General features: G+C 39.2%; 1 pseudogene; it reads left to right on the top strand.

Annotated features, from left to right (window-relative positions):
• Positions 1-6,035: 6,035 nt before the first annotated feature.
• On the top strand, positions 6,036-6,754 carry LOC112866352 (destrin-like; annotated as a pseudogene).
• The last annotated feature ends 7,488 nt before the right edge of the window (positions 6,755-14,242 follow it).

Here is a 14,242-nt window from a genome sequence, read left to right as displayed (position 1 = left end):
TCCACTGAGACTTTGCCCTTGAGTGCTCACCAGTCACCAACAAAACCTAGTGCTTGAAGCAAATGTTCTGCTTTAATGTAAGGGTACATACCGCCTGTCCTCTCAAGCTCAAACTCCTTCAAGTTTCATTCCAGAATAATGAAATTTTGCCCTGCCATATGAGCTGATAAACTGACAGATTTATTACAAAGCCAGGAAATTAAACTTTGACCAATATTTGGTACAACACTTCCCAGGGCTTGATGAAGATCTTTAGAAGTCCTGAACATTGAAGACAATGCTTCCCACTCCACCACTACCTACCATATTATCACTTTTTATAAAGATGTAAACCTTGAAGTAAAAAGAATTTCAGCAAAGTTCAGACTCTTACCATGATAATAATGCAATGCATTTCCTGAAGTACCACTTTTTCCCAATTTTTTTCAATTTGCTTGTGTCTCTATCTCCTGGTGATCTAAGCATATTCTCAGTGTGTCTACTGGGGATTTTATCCCTGTGTCTACCCAGGTGCATACCCACCAAATATATTTCACTTGATTGGTTTGGTTATTTGTATTGCAAGTTTTTCCACTGGAACAGTTAGGTTTGATATGACCTCCTCTCTCTTGAAAGAACTGTGAAGAAGCAGTAGATTTTTCTAACATTTTAAACACAGAATCAATGTATTCATTTAATATACATTTCTTGAACACCCAGGATGTTCCGAGGAGGACATAGGAAGTCAACTGTATTACAAGAATAATTAATGTGTGGAGCAAAGTCACATGTGGACAAGGACATGAAAGAAGAGAAGTGAGCTGAGTGACTATTCAAGATGTAGATAAAAGTACCTGGAAGGGACTGTATTAGTCTGCTCAAGCTGCTATAACAAAATACCATAGTCTAGTCTTAACTAGATGCTTAAACAACAGAAACCATTTTTCACAGTTTTGGAGACTGGCTTTCAAAGCAATTTTTCTGAGAGGAATAGGCTTCAAAAGAAGGATTTTAGGCAAGGCACAACATGGTCACTTTTCAGTTTTATAAAAATCATCCTTACCAGCTGCCTGTGAGGGTGGACTGGAAGAGAGAAGTAAGCAAGGAGAGCAGTTAGGATGTCATCGAACTAATGTACTGGAGAGTTGGCCACTATTCTTTAATAAACCTTTGTACCAATTAGGAAACATCACCAAGTCACCACTGGTAAACAGAGGAATTAGAAGAAAGGAACTTCTCTGAACAACACACTCCTGTAGACACCTAGCTTGAAATAGAGCCCCTTTGTAACAGGAATGATTGCTCTTCCTCTCACCTGAGGCAGACTCATGTCAGGTGCAGGGCTCAGCCCTGGTTTCAGCCCCACTGACGCTCTTGCCCAGGCAACCTTGCACACCACACAAACCACTCGGGTGTATGGACAGCGACAGTGATAACACAATCAATGGGATCAAGTCACTGAAAGATGCCTTGGAGATCAAGATGCCTAGGATAATTTCTGAGTCCCTGCTTGGAATTCCGGGTATAAGCTACTGAGTCTAGATTTAGACACCGTGAACTTAAGGTATCTGAGACATCCAAATAGAATATAATATGATCATCATATATCCCTCAGATGTTGTCTTCTACTACTAGACTGTGAGCTCTATGAGAACAAGGATTGTGTTCTTTGGGGCTGCCAAGCAGGGTTGTACAGTATACAACTCACATAGGCATGAGCAGCAGCCCTAGAAATGATTCTCAATATACACCATTGAGTGAATATATAAGAAAAATGCAGCTTAGGAGAGGACTTAGCATTAAAGCCTTAACCCCACATGATAGAGCATCAAACCAAACCCCGATTTCTGATCTAGTCATACATGCATTTCAAACAGGGCTTATGAAGTTTGCCGTTTTACCAGACTGAGCAATGGGAGGTAGAAAATGGTAGAAATGGGAAAATGGGGTAAAGCAAACAAATACGGTACGTTTAGGGGAAAGATGATATAATCGGGTCATTTGGTAATTTTTAAAACACATTTCGGCCAGCTACTTAAAAATAGAAGGGCTAGGAGGAGACAAGGAAAGAGAGCGGAAAACTGAGAAAGCAAAAGAGGGAGACACACTCTGCTCCAAAGATTTAACTCCCCTTCTCTGCTTTAAGGAAGGTACAAACCACTGCAGAAGGTCTCGCTTGTTCCTTGCTTAACTCTCTCCACCTCCCTACCTCTTCTTTCTCCCAAACATCACCATTGTCAATGGGATGAAGGATAAGGTTCAGGGAATATTAAAAATGAGAGTCATATTTGATGGGTGAGAAAAGCTCCATGTTCAGGGTTCATCACAGTGCCAATCTACCAAGGTGACAGAACTGTTACATAAGCAGCTGCTGCCTTTACAGAGTGACATCCTGTCACATCCTGTAACAATAACAGAGCTGGACAAATGCATAAGGGGCAAGGACTACAAATCACACCCTTTGATAATGCCCATGTTTCTCTGGACCTCCAGCTTCTCACCACAAAAAGGAGGGGCAGTGTATCTAGAAGAAACAGACTATCTCTGTAGATTGTCCTGCTTTCCGCCATATGGGCAACATCCTGCTGTCATGAAGCATTCGTAACTGAGGAAGCACCATACTTGATGTTGTTTAACTACATTTATTTGGTGAAACATGGTGAGGTTTTAGTAATCTAAAACACATTAAATTATTTAGGGGGTGGGGCAAGGAGGATCATGATTATTAGAACACTGGAAGTGTTCTTTAAGGATAAAAATTGAATATATTTTAGGATAAAAATAAAAATTGAATACCTGTGAGCCTGTGATGGAAATATGTGGTAAAAATTGGTGGTCCATAAAGTTTAGGTTCCAATTAGGCTACAGGTAAACGGATAGGCACAGATGCACCGAGGGGGGACTTTGGTAAACTGGTCATTTTTCCAGTTTCCTCACCAGAGGGCAGTGCTGCTTCACACTTGGAGCCTTTGCCTGGGCGGCAGGGGCATGCTGGCTACACGCCCTGAATGTTTATCCCAACTTGGGTATAACTGAAGAATTTTGTTTTGTCCATAGCCACGTTATAAGGAAAGTTTTTAGCAAAAGTTATCTTTCATCTTCTCAGAAATTGACAGAGTGATCAGGGAATAATAAATAGCCACATATTCTCTTGCTTCAACCCTGAAAATGAAGGGAATCAAGAGAATCCGTTGGTTAGTGATAGGATAAATTGGATTAGTGAAATCCTTTTCGAGGATCTACTGCACTTTACAGGCACTTTTGGAGACCGTAAAAGTTCATGAGAGACATATAAGTGTTTATAACATTTAGTATTCTTGAGACATGAACCTACCCTCAGGGGATAGCCAGGTATATTTAACAGAAGCATATTTTATGGAACTAACTTAAATTTTGTAAATCATATAAATCTGACTATGTGGACAAAGAGAAGTTACTAACCAAGCTTCCGAATCATAGTGACTGAAGTCTGAAGAATAAGATATTTTCCAAAATGCTCCCTTCGGGTTTTCGTTTTGTTTTTAATTAGTTTTTTTTTTAATTTTTATTTTAGACAGGGTACACATACAAGCCAGGGAGAGGGGCAGAGAGAGAGAAAGAGAGAGAAGAAGAATCTCAAGCAAGCTCCATGCTCAGTACAGAGCCCCACACATGGGGCTCCATCCCTCCATCAGTTGGGGTCATGACCTAAGCTGAAATCAAGAGTGGATTCTCCATCTCCATCGACTGAGCCACCCAGGTGCCCCTTCAAAATGTTCCTTTTGCAAATGAATGCTTTTGTGTGCTACTCTTAATAAGCACTAGCCAAGACTTTCTCACTGATAACTTGCTACAAAAGGTGTGTGTGTGTGTGTGTGTGTGTGTGTGTGTGTGTGTGTGTGCACTCTGCTTCCTCTAATGAGATTAAACTCAATTTCAGAACTATGAGTTCAAATTTTGAGCAGTTACAAAAAAATCACCCATGTGGCCTTAATGTTTCCTCTAAATGCTTGCTGTTACAGCAATAATCTTTTTTGTTAAACCAAATTTAAGAGTGAATCCTGAAAGCTACTTCAATCAAACTGAAAGTTCATTCTTAGACAAGATAGAATGTGCTCACTAGCAATTAACAATCCAAAGTTAAATTAAGAAATTACTTCCATTTATAACAGAATCAAAAACAATAAAATACTTAGGAGTAAATTTAACAAAAGAATTGTAGAAAAAAATAATTGCTAGGTGTGTACACCAAAAGCTGCAAAATATCACTGGAAACTGATAAAGATCTTACTAAATAAAAAACATCCCAGGGACGCCGGGTGACTCAGTCAGTTAAGTGGGCTGGCTTTTGCTCAGGTCATGAATTCATGGTTCATGAGTTCAAGCCCCATATCGGGCTCTCTGCTATCAGCACAGAGCCTACTTTGGATCCTCTGTTTCCCTCTCTCTCTGCCCCTCCCCTGCACATGCGCTCTCTCTCTCTCTCTCTCTCTCTCTCTCTGTCTCTCTGTCTGTCTCCCTGTCTCTCTGTCTCTCTGTCTCTCTCTCTCAAAAATAAATAAACATTTTAAAAAATGTCCGAGGCTCATGGATCAGAAGATATTTTAAGATCTTCCAAATTTGTTAAGATGGTAAAAGAAATTGATCTTCACATTCAATACAATTCCTATAAAAATCTTAGATGGCATCTTTGCAGAAATTGACAAGCTAATCCTAAAATTCATATAGATATGCAAGGGATCCAGAATAGCTAAACCAACCTTGAAAAAGAACAAAAATGAAGGTCTCACACTTCTTGATTTTAAAACTTACTAAAAGCTATAGTAATCAAGATTGTGTGATATTGGCATAAGGATAGACATAAAGATTAACAGAACCCCAAAATAAACCCATACGCTTATGATCAATTGATTTCTGACAAGGGTCCCAAGACAATTCAATGAGGGAAGAAGAATTTTTTCAACAAGTGGTACTTGGACAACTATTATACACACACAAAAGAATGAATTTGTACCCTACATCACATCATATACAAAAATTAATTCAAAATGTATTTAAATGTAATACCTAAATGTAAGAGGTAGCACTGTACAACTGTTAGAAGAAAACATAGGTATAAGTTTTTGTGACCTTGAATTAGGCAATGGTTTCTAAGATCTGACATCAAAGCACAAACCACATTAGGAAAAAAATGCATAAACTGACATCAAAATTTTTAAAATTCTGTGCTCTAGAGGGCACTATTAAGAAAGTGAGAGGCATCTAGATGGCTCAGTCGGTTGAGCGTCTCACTTTCGCTCAGGTCATGATCTCGCAGTTCGTGAGTTTGGGCCCCACATCTGGCTCTGTGCTGACAGCTCAGAGCCTAGACCTTGCTTCAGATTCTGTGTCTCCCTCGCTCTCTGCCCTACGCCTGCCTGTGCTCTGTTGTTCTTTGTCTTTCAAAAATGAATAAACACAAAAAATTAAAAAAAAAAGTGCGAGGACAACCCACAGAATGGGAGAAAATATTGATAAATGATATATCTAATAAGGATCTAATGCCCATAATATATAAGGCAGATTTAGAACTCAACAACTAAAAAAATAACCCGATTTTTGAATGGGCAAATGTTTTGGACAGAGAGTCTTCCAAAAAACACATATACAAATGACCAATAAGCACATGAAAAAATACCCAACATGATTAGTCATTAGGGAAATGAAAATCAAAACCACGAGGTACGCTCCAGACCTGTTAGGATAGCTATAACAATAATTTCTTTAAAGACAATAGCAAAGGTGGGGTATCACGTGACCCCAGCCCTCAGGGAGTGGGGGAAATACGGTTCCCCTATCCAGCTTGATTCTTTGCCTGCCCCTCGAGGCCAGGTGCCAGCCTGAGCTCAGCCTTCTCCTCCCTAGTAGATGAAGAAAGCCCCACCCCACAGACCCAAGCTGGTGAGGGGGGTGGATCTGTCCCCCAGGTCCTGGAAGGAACCAGGTACTGTGGTAGGCTTTGCAGATTCAACAGTATACAAGACAAAGTCCCTGTCCATATAAAGTATACATTCTAATGGAGGGGACAGTCCTCAGAAATGCAAGTTGCCGATGAAGTATATCTTATTTTTTATGACATGAAAGTTCAGAAGTGCTCCACACCAGAAGAAATCAAGAAAAGAAAGAAGTCTGCCATGTTTTGTCTCAGTGCAGATAAAAAGTGCATCATTGTAGAAGAAGGGAAAGAAATCTTGGTTAGAGATGTGGGTTAAACCATAACCGATCCTTTCAAGCATTTTGCAGAAATGCTTCCTGAAAAAGATGTCGCTATACTTTGTATGATGCAAGTTTTGAAACTAAGGAATCCAGAAAAAAGCAGTTGATGTTTTTGTGGGTTTTTGTTTGTTTGTTTGTTTGTTTGTTTGTTTGTTTTTGTTCTCAAGCAATTTCCAGACCTGAGATGGTAGTTATGGCTCTGCCTCCATCCTTGGACATTCAAGTTGAAAGGAATAAGAACCGGAGAGACCTAGAGATTGCTCTGTTCCTAGTTCCCGAGGACAGAAACTATTCTCTGTGGGAGGAGTAGACAAGGGTATCAGAACCAGCTCCTCTGGAAAGTAAAGTGATCAATGTGAGCCCCAAGGATGCAATCATAAAGAAATTTCAAGGCATAAAACATGAATACCAAGCAAATGGGCCAGAAGACCTCAGTCAGGCTTGTACTGCTTACACGCTAGAAGGATCCTTAACTGTAGCTTTTGAAGAATGCGGGGTAGACCATCATTCAGTGCCACAAATCAAAAGCTTCCATGTTTAATGTTATCCTCTTGCTATATAAGCAAAACAAGTATGTTTAGGCCAGGGTTCCATTGAGGGGGAGCTGTCTTGTCATCGGTTAAACTAAATATTCTATCAATATGCGAAAAGGGTCCTAAATAAATCTAAAATCTGAAGATATATACTGTGACATTAAATTCTTATTGGCCCAATGCCTGTTTTGATGAGTTGGCTTGTAAAGATTTTTGTTAAACCCGTGATTTTTAATCATGTAGTTCACAAAACAGTACAAGGCCATATGAAGAGAATTATTGCTTCTTTGCTACCTCAACAGTTACTTTGTTTCTTTTGCTTAGAGAATTGGTCACAATCTGGTTATAATTTTGGCTCCAAATTCTTTATTCTCTCTTAAGCTAAACCGTACAATGGAAAATAAATCTCCTCTCTACATGTAACAGCTCTAATATACTAGCTACAGTAAGATTAAGTCAGGCAGACTTAATTCTAGCAAGCGTGTAATGGAGACTGCCTCAGAATTGTTCACACTTCTCACTAAGGAGGGCATTTGTTGGGATGAGCACTGAATGTTGTATGTAAGTGATGAATCGCTAAATCTACTCCTGAAACCAATATCACACTGCATGTCAACTAACTAGAATTCACTTGAAACATGAAAAAAAAGAAAGAAATGTGCACACTTCTAACCAGCGCTAATCTTGCAAAACGTTATTTTGAGCACGCAGTTGAAACGCAGGAAGCAGTTCCTTGCACCTATAGTGAGCTCTCCACTCACTAGCTGGGAGATTGTTCTGAGAGTGACCTAGCATCTTGGAAATCCAATCATGATGTGTCCTCAGGAGAATGTGCCATACCTTGTAACAACTAACAATGACGCAAATTAGAGTTCCATTGTCAATACTCTGTTAGTGAAAATCATAAAATGGTGTATTGACAAGTTGGGCCAACTGTGACATCTTTGCATCTCCTTCAGAATTTTGTTGCTTCTGGTTCGATAAGGTGTGGAAGAGCATTGAGTTTATGTTTACTCTGGGGCCTGGGAGAACTTCCTAATTTCCTAGAGCAGTTTGTTGATTTCATGTGAAATGGGGAGCAGGTATAATGGATGACACCCACAGGAAGCCACTGCCTGATGACACTTGGAAGTGATTGTCTTTAACATCACAGGCATAGCACTTTGAACAATATAGAGATGCACACAGTTGAACTTAGAAGTAGCAATATTGGCTTTATGTAATAAAGGAAGCGATATTAACTTAAAAATAAGATAATAATAAGTGTTAGCAAAGATGTGCAGAACCCTCATACGTTGCTAATGGGAGTGTAAAATGATGCAGCCACATTGGAAAATAGCTTGGCAGTTCCTCAAAAAGTTGAACCCAGCAATTGCATCCCTAGGTATATACCCAAGATAATTAAAAATACGTATTCACACAAAAAACCTACACGCAAATGTTCATAGCAACAATATCTACAATAACCAAAACGTGAAAACAATCCAAGGTCCATCAACTGACAAATAACTAAATACAGTGTGGTGTATCTGTACCAAGGAATAGTATTCATGCATAAAAAGGAATGAAAGTACTGATACATGCTACAACATGGAGGAAAAATGGAGCTAAATATAAGAAAGCACTCACAAAGGACCAAATATTGTTCCATTTATATGAAATTTCCAGAATAGGCCAATCTGTGGACAGAGGCATATTAGTAGTTTTCAAGGGCTGGGGGCAGGGCAGAATGGGAGTGACTACTAATGGGAATGGGGTTTTCTTCTGGGGTGATGAAATGTTACGGAATTAAATAGTACAGATCTTTGTAAACACACTACAAACCATTGAGTTTTATGCTCTAAAGAGTGAATTTTATGGTATGTGAATTATATTTCAATTAAGACAGAGACAGAGAGAAAGAGAATGGGCTTTGACAGAATGTTCCCAACCATGAAGGAGAGGGAAGTAGAAATGAGGTCATTAAAATGCTAGCATAAAGAACAGCATCATAAATGTGCTCTCAACCCAGGTCCCGGTAACACTGTTTCCTAAAGACCAAGTCCTGCCTTTTTCCAAATATACTGATTAGAAAACAAAAGCTTATTGACCTAAATCAGAAAATCAAAACAAAACCAACAAAAAAAAACCAAGTGGTAGCATAGTTTCTCTTTTTTTTAGCAAATATTTATTTTATTAGTTAATATGAACTAATACTCAACAACAGGAAAATTGATTAATAATAATGTATTAATGTGGGGCGCCTGGGTGGCTCAGTCAGTTAAGCGTCCGACTTCGGCTCCGGTCATGATCTCACAGTTTGTGAGTTCAAGCCCCCCGTCGGGCTCTGTGCTGACAGCTTAGAGCCTGCTTCAGATTCTGTGTCTCCCTCTCTCTCTGCGCCCCCCCTCCCCAGCTTGGACTCTGTCTGTCTGTCTCTGCCTGTCCCTGTCTCTCTCTCTCTCTCTCTCTCTCTCTCTCTCAAATATAAATAAACACTAAAAAAATTTTTTAATAAAAAATAATAATGTATTAATGCAATGGAGTGTTACAGAGCAGTAAAAAAGAATGCATCTGTACTGCATCAACAGAAACTTGACCAAAAAGCAAATAACAAGACTACATACAGTATGAGGCAATTTATATAAAATTTCTAAATGAAAAGCAATACTGTACACATACACACATACCACTTAAGGGTATATATGTGTATGTATATATATTATAACTATATATATATATAGCTATATATACCTAATTATATATATATACACCTAATTATACATATATATACCCTATTTTATATATTTATATATATCCCAAAGTATATAGTATATATCATAAATATATACACAGCATAGTAAGAAATCAAGTATTAAAGATATATATATATAATACATAATAAAATATAGATTAAGAGTATTAAAGGATTAAGTATCAAGTATTAGGGATATATATAAAATATTAAAAAGCTCATGCAGTGATAAACATCTGACTGAAGAAAAAGGAAAACCTGTAGGACAGAGGATTAAGAGAAGAACTATTTCAACTACATTTATAAAATCTCTTCCTTAATCTGGGTAGTAGGTACATGAGTTTATATTCTGTTATTCTTTATACTTTGGATTCTGTTAGAAACTTTCTGTTACAAACTTTAAAAAATAAAAGCAATTTTAAAAAATCATCATCATCAGGGCTTTTTATGGTTTGCTTTAAAATCACAACACATGATGGATGAAGCATTAAGAGCTTCTCCAAAATACTTTGCAACTATGCAGTGGCAAGTACCAAAGCTTTGAAATATTTTAAAAAATGAAAGCAAGTCAGAGCCTGGGTGGCTCCGTAGGTTAAGCATCCAGCTTTTGGCCCAGGTCAGCATCGGGCCCTGTGCTGACAGCTCAGAGCCTGGATCCTGCTTCAGATTCTGTGTCTCCCTTTCTCTCTGCACCACCCCCTCCCCGTCCCCGCCGCCAGCTCGAACTCTGTCTTTCTGTCTCAAAAATAAATAGACATTCATTTTTTTTTTTTAATGAAAGCAAGAAACCAAGAGGGGGCCTGTGTAGGATTCTGTTTCCACTTCGTTGGCAGAACTTATTTCTTAGGGTCTGCAAACCAATAAAGAGCGGGTGGCACTGTGTGCAAGGTGGTAGTCAGGTCTCCCTCTCGCCTGTGAGCAAACGGATGCCTGCAGCACTGTCTCTGGTGCCCCGTTATGCTCCAACCCACCTTCACAGCTTCACGCCTATATTTGCGGCCTATTAGAGGACGTAGCTAGAAAGTGGTCAAACCTTTAATCAAGCAATGAAAAGATTGCTGTAATCTAAGCGTTTGACAAAGTATCTATGTGAAACCAGTTGACATAGTTGAAAAGTAAAAAAAATCAGTCATGTACCACTTGAGCTCCTCTGACAACTTACCTAACTGCTAATACTGATTTTTTCTCTAAATTAACCAAATTTAACCTTGTTTGGGGACTTTTAAAAAAGTGTTAATGTGGGGCACCTGGGGTAAGCTTCCCACTCTTGATTTTGGCTCAGGTCACGATCTCAGGATTCCCTCCTCTGGCTCCTTCCTGACAGCGCAGAGCCAGCTTGGGATCTTCTCTCTCTGCCCCTCCCTCCCTTGCTCATGTTCTCTCTCCCCTCCCCCCCCACTCTCAAAATAAAATAAATAAACTTTAAAAAAAAAGAAAATTGTTCATATGTGTCTGTGCCTTTGTGTGTCTTATGAATATTAATTAATGGAGGTTAGTATTTGTCATTCTATAATGTGTAATTTTTAAATTCAACCCATTAAAGTTATTACTATGTAGATAACACCTAGAAGCAAGAAGCCACGAAAAAGCCAAACAAAAAAATTCCCAGTGCAGCTTCAAGCAGACACCTGTAATCTGAGCACTCTTGTCTGGGGCGTATCTGTTAGACTAGGTAGACTAGGAAATAGCACAGCGGGGAGGTCTTCTGGGTGATGCCCAGCCCAGAGGTATCTTTTTCGTGTCTGAAGCCAGAGAGATTTATCAAATTTCTCTCTGCACCGCATTTCAAATGAGCAGTTTTGCCAAAGGTTTTAGTTGAGTGCACAAGCACTGGCAAAGAGTCCCTCTTCCTGAAGTTCCCTGATTGAAAGCCTTGCAAAGCAGTGGCGATCAACGCAAACAGCCAGTACAGAGGAAATCCAACCGATGACATCCTCCTAATGAAAACCAAAAGGTATTTCTGCCTTTCAACATCTCCAGCCATTGCAAACAAGACCTCAAGTCCTTCCTGATTAAAGAAGTTGCTGATCCAGTTAAAAGGAAGGCAAAGAAGCAAATTAGAAGACAATACAGGGTCAAGTAAGGCTAGCAAAGAAACGAGACTAAAGCAAAACAGAAGCCCTCTCTTGGTCTCTATCCCAATTTATTTATTCCCATGAATTTTAATGGTATTTTTTTATTATTAAAGTATAACATGCATACATACAGCTTGATGAATTTTCTCAAGTCAAGTACATCTCGTGACCACATACAGACCCAGCAGCACTTTCATGCCTCATCCCAGTTACTGGTCCTCCTCCCAAGGCAACCACAGTTCTGGTTTCTACCATGAGCAGTCAGTTTTACCTTCCTCCGAACATTAAACAGACTCCTACACAATGCAATCTTTTGCGTCCGGCTTTTGTCCTACCTTGTGTTAGTGAGAGTCATCATGTTCTGTGTGGCAAGTTTGGTCACTGAATGAACAAACTACAGCAGATGTCTTCTTAGTCCTGTTACTGAGCATTTGCTCATCCAAGAATAAGCTGACATAGTTTCTAAAATCAGAGGGCTCCTTCTAGAATGACCAAGCAGCACAGCTCTAGCAGGCTTTGGCCTCCAAGTTGGTACATCAAAGAAACATTTCTTTTCATTTTCAGTTTCAAGAGGTTTCAATACCCTGGGTGAAGTTGTTCCATGTGTATTTTTTCTCTCTTTAATGATGATGGAATATGTCCTAATATGCTTTCTCCAGTCAAGACACTGGTGGTGAATTTTGCCAAGTTCTCTCTTTTATTCATAATCAGTTTTACTAAGTTCATCAATTTTTCTAGTTGAAAAAGAAAAACTTTGTTGACTTTCCCTATTATACATTGGTTTTCAATTTCCTTAATTACTGCTCCTTAATACTGTTTCTTCTCCTTGCTTTAGTTTAGTCTTTTCCTAACTTTTGAGATGGATACCTTGGTCATTGATTTTTCAGCCTACTTTCAAATATTGTTTTCTAAATTAAGCTATTCTTTTCATCTTTAAAACCATCCTTCTGTACCCTGCAATCTGTGATGCTGGGATTCTTACTGTGCACACTACAATTCTACTCCACTCATGGGCCAGCCCCTGCAAACAGGGTGTTGAGACGATGCGGAGGCCACCATGGAGGAAGAAGGGCCTTGCCCTTTCTTAACCCCTCCCATCCTGAAGCCCCACCCAGCAATAGCCTTTCCCTCCAGTGGTACCTGTGGGTTCAGCCCAACCCCCTCATTGTTCCTCAGCTCATCCCAGCTCCACAGGGGACCTCTTCCAAACTTCTTGGTCCCCTCAGCTGTAGGATGGAAGCTGCTTCCTGCAATTAATAGATGTTATTGAAGTGTCCCTTTTTAGCTTTCTCTTGCTTATCTCTCCCTTATCTTCATTTCTTTCTGCTAAAATAACTAGTTTGGTTTGTCTTCTGACTGCACCCTGCCTGTCGTTGTCCCAAAGCACGTGAAACAAAGAAGTGACACATATTCAAAACTGGACTCAAACTCTCATTTTATCCTCCCTCCCAAATTGCTTTTCCTCGTCTATCCTGTATCTTTGTGGAAAAGAAACCACAAGCCAGAAATCTGGGACTTTTTCCTAATGTTGTTTGTTTGTTTGTTTGTTTGTTTGTTTGTTTTTACCTCTCCTTTAGCCTCTATAGCCAGTCTACCATCAAAAGCCACTGCTTCTGACTTATATATTTTTCCAAAATCTCTTCCCTCTTTTCCATTTCCCCTGCCACCACTTTATTTCAGGCCCCAGTCATTTCTCATCAGGCCTATTTAATTAGCCTCCCAGACTGAGGTCTCCTTATACACCAATCCCTATCCTACTACCAAAATCATCTCCCAGAAAGGCGAAGCTTCTGTGTTCAAAGACATTTCTGAGGCTCCCCAATGCCATAGGGTAAAGCTCAAATGCCTCAGCAATGAATTCATCTTTTAGCCTTTCATGAGCTGATCTTTACCCATTCCCTCAGCTTCCTCTGTCACTAATCCCCACCTTCCACAAGCAAAGCCTGTCCCCCACCGTACACACACACATACACACACACACACACACACACAGTCTTCCAGGATGCCTGTCTCATTGGGCTGTAAACATCTTGAGATGAAAAGATAAGGCTTATCCATCATCACCCACAGGTCTTGGCAATCAGGGCATTCAAAAAGCTTCCATGAAATGAGAAAATGACATTCCATGTTTCTATATAATTTTCATATTCATAATTTTTAACTATATTAGTTGTGATGGTTAATTTTATGTGTCAACTTGACTAGACAACAGTGCTCAGATATTTGGCCAAATATCATTCTCAATATTTAACTAACATTTAAATCAGTAGATTTTGAGTAAAGTATAGTGCTCTCCATATGTGAGGTGGGACTTACCCAATCAGTTGAAAGTCTTAATAGAAAGGGAAAAAAAAAAAAAAAAAAAAAAAAAAAAAAAAACCCTGACCTTCCCAGAAAAGGAGGGAATTCTGCCAGCAGACTACCTTTGGACTCAAATTACAACTTTTCCCGAGGTCTCTAGTCTGCTGACCTAATCTGTAGATTTTGGACTTGAAACCCAATCACATGAGCCAATTTCTTAAAATAAATCTCTTTTGATACACACACACACACACACACACACACCCTGGTTCTATTTCTCTGGAGAATTCTAATGCATTAGTTTTGGATTTGGGGTTTGTTTGTTAGCCATCAGAAATACAATTCTATACTGATAGTTTTATCTCAAATAATTATTTAGGATTAAA

The sequence above is a fragment of the Puma concolor genome, chromosome A2 (assembly GCF_028749965.1).
Source record: "Puma concolor isolate L17-30 chromosome A2, mPumCon1.1.hap2, whole genome shotgun sequence".
Classification (NCBI taxonomy): Eukaryota; Metazoa; Chordata; class Mammalia; order Carnivora; family Felidae; genus Puma; species Puma concolor.
This window is presented reverse-complemented; position numbering and strand designations above follow the sequence as displayed.